Source organism: Pollicipes pollicipes, unplaced genomic scaffold (assembly GCF_011947565.3).
Source record: "Pollicipes pollicipes isolate AB1234 unplaced genomic scaffold, Ppol_2.1 Scaffold_4295;HRSCAF=5057_pilon_pilon_pilon, whole genome shotgun sequence".
Lineage (NCBI taxonomy): Eukaryota > Metazoa > Arthropoda > Thecostraca > Pollicipedomorpha > Pollicipedidae > Pollicipes > Pollicipes pollicipes.
The window spans coordinates 16,615,770-16,621,278 of NW_023596461.1; the positions used below are offsets into that span (position 1 = coordinate 16,615,770).

General features: G+C 45.2%; 1 long non-coding RNA gene across 1 annotated transcript; it reads right to left on the reverse strand.

Annotated features, from left to right (window-relative positions):
- Positions 1-426: 426 nt before the first annotated feature.
- LOC119097129 (uncharacterized) lies at positions 427-3,879 on the reverse strand. The gene is made up of 4 exons (XR_005094134.1): positions 3,756-3,879; positions 2,561-2,635; positions 2,207-2,311; positions 427-712 (listed from the first exon to the last, which is right to left on the reverse strand). It is a non-coding gene; the product is annotated as an uncharacterized LOC119097129 (long non-coding RNA).
- Positions 3,880-5,509: the final 1,630 nt, after the last annotated feature.

A 5,509-nucleotide genomic window follows, 5' to 3' on the forward strand; every position in this document is an offset into this window, starting at 1 on the left:
GGTGCTGATGCTTGGTTATGATTGCGATGGCGGTGATGATGACGATGGTGGTGGTTGTGATGCCAATGGTAGTGGTCGTGATAATCATGGTGGTGAAGACGACGATGACGCTGACGATGACGATGATGGTGACGATGACGATGACGATGACGATGACGCCATCTTGTCATCATGAAAATGAGAGATGCATCGTGACCGCCTGATGGTTTATTTTCCACACAAAATAACAATAAGAAATACAGGAAAGTTTGCGTTCTGTCGCAGAGGTCTGGTCAGGGCGTAAAGTTCTGGTTCGGTTTCGGTCTGGTGGCATTATGTGTGAAAAGAAATACAGAACTCCTGAGAGCGGTGTCAAAAACTGCATTTGTGGTGTTAAAAGAGGCGTTTTCAGGGTCATCACAGACAGATGTTGCGATTAATACATCATTTTGGATCATCATATCATGTTTCAGAGCGCATCAGAGGTGTCTGTACTCTTTGTCTTGACTCACAGTTCTTCGTGCGTGCGATCCCCCAAAGCATATTGTATTTTTTTGTGCACGGATTTTTCACACGTTCAGAAACTCCCATTACCAGCTCCAAAGCTGCCTCTGAAAGTGGTGGCCGTGCTCTTGCAATTCCAGCTGAAGTTGCCGAAGCAGTGCCGAAGATATTTAACGGCACAGTGACAGGTCCCTTGCCAGCCGACACGGTACCGCTCCTTTATGCTTATCTGCAGACACAGGCATGGTATAGTGAGCATGGTGACAACAGCACCACTGCTGCCATGCTGACGTCGCGCCGTGTATTACGGCGGGAGTCCGCTAAAGGCACGCTTGATTGCTCGGTCTGTTTGGTCTAAACTGAGTCAAAAATTCCGTGTGCTATTAAACCTGCCACAGTCCATCTGAAGCATTGGCACTGCGATCCTATAGCCAGGAGCGCAAGCATTGCATTAAGACAACGCATCTGTACATGACCCGAAACACAAGAAGAAATATGGTACCCAGTGAGTAGAAAGGTCGTAAAATCACGCAAATATATGCGCTTGATGCGGAGCTAATTGGCACTTTATTTCTTTCTTTTATCAAGCTCTCACGAGTGTGTGGTAGACTCGAGACATTGTTAATACGCGCCCGGGTGGCCGGTTGGAAACCCTTCGCTCGTTTGGGCGGTCAATTTGACCCCCGCCGAGATTTCGGCAACTAAGACAACTAGAGACACCAAATTTACAACGTGTGTTGATTTGTACGTGAATTCAATTAGGTAAGTTTTTGAGGTTCTAGGTCATGACCTTTGGGTCAGATAAGGTCAAACAAGGTGATATTCCACGATCTTCTCAAAAGTGCCACCAGAACCTAGATAATTGTTCCAAAGCAAAAGGTCACGTGCTCATGTAAGGTCAGGGACCTTGCTTGATCTCTTCAAGGTCGTAGTGACCAACATCATACAAGACTGCTCTGAGTTTTGCTTTTCAAGAAGTGCCAAAGATTTCGCTAGGCAGTATGTTTCAAAAAACAAGATGTTGTCATGGGTCATTTTAGGTGAAGGACCTATTCCGACCTCTAAGAAGTCCATGGAGTATGTAGAATGTGGTTCCTGCTATCAGTAAATTCGAAGTATGCACCAGAAGCTATCTAATACAGCAGGCCTTAGAGTAGAGAACTGGTTGGTTTTGACCTTGGTCTGACCTTCATACTTGACCTTAGGCCAAGGCGATTTGCTCATTCAATATTTTTTGCTTAAGGCAGCATATCAGAGGTGTACGGCTTCGTCTAACACTCCGCTGTTTCATCACATTGAGCGATTTCCTAGAAATTGACTTCGCTGAAACCCTGGTCTGATTTGACCTACCATAGGTCGGTGACCTTGCAAGATGCAACTAAATTTGTGAAACCAAACGAGCCGTGATTCAATTATCTACATCTGTGCAAAATTCGGCGCGGCTACGCCACGGCGTTCGTAAACGATTCTGGAAAAAACTTCCGAAAAAAACCTTGGACTCCTCCACCCGAGCGCGTGTTAAACTGCATAAGTATCGGGGTCTTACGCTATTTGTGCGAGCGGTACAACACCCAAAATGTACCGGTAAAAGTGTATGTAATCAAACTTTAAAAGAGTGCCATAACATAGCACGACACAAAACTCTCACTTTGGCCCATTCACTTGTAAACGCTATCTAGCTGCATGTAACTTAGGCCATAACAATTGTCATGCATTCACTTACATGACGGGCAGTTAATGTAGGTACAAGCCCAGCCGTGACGTACACAGTTACATCTGTTACATCCGGCAACGCCGCGTTCGCCAGAAATGCAGAATGTTGTAACCGCTGAAACAGCACCAAACATGTTAATCCACAGAGTGATAATATCATGACGTGGTCACATGTGGTCAGTCCATGATGCCATCAGACGAACACGCGGTGTGTGTGTGTTTTTCCTTCGGCCCACTGCATTGTTAACCGTTAGAGGAGAAGGCATCTGGTGAATGCCGTGCATGCAATGTTTTTGCCAAACTATGCACGTCTCGTAGAACGAAGGGCCAAAAACGAGAAGTTCAATATACGTAGGTTACTTACGGCGGCATTTGCCCTCTCCGCAGTAGGGAAAGTAATGCGAGCAGTCAGCATCCGTTTTGCACAACTTGGGCCAGCCTGAAAGCAATGATTCCACAGTGTACTTGCATGCACTATACCGTCGTAACTCGATCGATCGAAGTAAAAAAGATGTGGAAAGAAGCGTTTGGCGCTAACCACACCCGATGCGTTTCATTTTATAAGCATAATTTTTCTTTCTGGTAGAGTTTTGCATTTGTATTTGTCCTCGCAGCTCACAGGCTTGCGTGGCTGAAATAAGAAAAGAAAGTTTATCTCCTCAGTAGGGTGCATGACCCGGGCAGTGAGCATCCATTTTGTACCATGTGAGCCACAACCCTGAAAAATGATGCAGCAGTTTATGCATTTGATCGCCACAAGTCGGTCAAAGCTCATGCATCCGGGAAGACACATTTGCCGCAAGTGACAGATGTGTTTTTATTGGGTTATAGCAAGGCATTCAGGATATAAAGCCTATTATCCAAATGCAAGCAAGTTGAGGTTTAATATTTTTATTCGCTTCACGTCTGTCACAAGGCGTTCATCCCATGCAACTAGCCTGAGATGACGCATTTTGAGGTAATACGGAGCAGTGGTCTAACCCTGGCTTTACAGCCTGGTTTTAGCAATGACATAAGATACCTAGAACTGACTTCAGTGAATATCTCGGCCCATCGTGTGTTACGCCACACGCTGGTCTTTTTTGTGCTTCCAGGCCCGAATTCTTTCACTTTGCTGAAAGCATTGAAGGTGAATGAGGTGATCTTATGTTTCTCAAACGAGATGAGAGCTATTAGCTTAAAACATAGTTTGTAAAAGCAATCACAAAAGATGAAAGTCGCAAACAGATTTCAAACGTTGCGCAAAAGTCTTCAGCGAATAGTGTGTTGCTACTATGGTCTAAAACACTGTGGAAGTACCGGCCTATCATCATATTCTGTTCTCTCACGGGTGCATGCTGAAGAGATCACCGCACCAAGCATATTCTATGATGAAATAGAACAGTTCAGAAGGCATTAGCCATGTGCATCAGGAAGCTATGCTGCAACATTTAGCAGAATTGAATATGATTTGTTATGGAAAACCCGTGAAATGCTCGAATGGTGATAAAGTACGCAAGCCTTCCACCTGGGGCGCGAGCAGCGACCTCCTAAATTTAAATGTAGACAGAGCCGCTTACCTGTAGATTTCCCAGAGCTGCTCAGCGCGCCCAAAACCAGACAAAGGACGACAGATTTAGAGAGCATAGTGACAATCCTCTCCTGTTCAATGTTTAGCAGCAAATGTCGGGTTCCTCAGTGATGGGTCGTTGGAAGCTGAATGGTGAGTCATAGCCGTGATGGACAGCCCGCAAAGGCGTCACAAAACGATGGAGGACACCGTGTATCGGCCACCTTTTACAATCACTAACGCGGTCATAGGTGGTTGGGTGTCACATAAAACTATTAGAGGACAATCTGGCGCGTATTTATGAAAACGCATGTGCTCATTTCTTCGCTCGTGAGATATGTGATATTTTGCAGTTAGTAATGTGTCTAGAACTGGATGCGGCGCCTTTAGCCTGCAGGGGTCAGAAATCAATAACGGCAGGATCAGTTGGATCTGGTTTGGTTGGCTGCAGACGTCAACAGATCATCTCTAATACGTTAGTGTCGGATTGTTAGCCTGCGTGATCCTCAACATTTAGCTGTGTTTGACGTCAGCTTCGTATGTAGCCGTCAGAAACGTACTTCACCTTGGTTCTGAAGCTTTCATTATCCTCATGAGGCTAGCAACAGGCTTCTCGCTTGTGACGGGATACACGGACAATGCATCTTACACAAATAGGACTGATGACAGAAATACGTAACTTTCACGGCACGAGTTACACGCAACATTGTTTCTGGTGCGTAATCTTATACGCAGTAGAAGTTATAAAGCAATAGTTTCTTGGGGTGGGATTACGCAACGCATAGAGGGATGAAGCGTAACAAAAATTTAACAAAAGAGAGTACAGGGTTTGACATCGTGATGATACCGCCATATGTACATCCAATAATGGTTAAGTTGTTTCATGTTTTAACCCTGAAAACCAGATGCCGCTAACTTCCTTTCATGCCAAGCAGCATGCCTGTTTTTTTTTTGTCGTATCTCCCACTCTATTCGGGGCCAAACGGATGCTACCTGTTTGGGATATTACGCTTAACACAGGTTAACCAATGTGAGAGTTTTTTAACCCGGCGTAGCCAGTGCGTAACTAAAAGGAGGGAAATTGTTGTAAATTACAAAAAAGTGCCGTAAATTATGGACGCTCCCCAGGTCCTCCACGGAACAAAATTAGTAATGCGCAAATGTTCACGTACATAAACTGATGCAAGGACCGGTTAGGCAAGTCCAGCCACGAAGTCGTTAAACGCAAACCGTTTCTACGAAGCATGCCTTCACCGCGACAAAGCCGGCACGTCGAGTGTAAAATCGCCGAGAGGGTCGTCCCAATCTCCTAGTGCTGTCGAAGGCGAAGGAACTCCGAGTGCCGTGGCTAACGTTTAAACCTGTGACAAACGCAAGGACGTGAAGAGAGTGGCAGTTAAATCAGGGATCAGAGTGTTACCAGGGATCAGCAGTTCTGCTGTTGAAAAATGTGATAGTGAATGGCGTGATATTGGACGTGAATAATCGTGTACGTCAGATGTATAACACGCGGGAAGACCTCAAAGATAAAATCTCTTTCCCCTGTCTGTTTTTGGAAATACAAAGATTGGTCTACTAGCTCAGTCGGTTACTGTGCCGTATTCTTAAGCATACTATTTGACGCTCAGCCTGTTCTTCTCAAAGGAAATGTACATTTTATGAAGTTTTGAGTGAAAATAGCCATTTTGATGCAGTTCACAACCCCACTCTTCTCAAGACCAAAGCCATCTTGGTTGCAGAGCTACACGCCCTTGAAGAATGCAG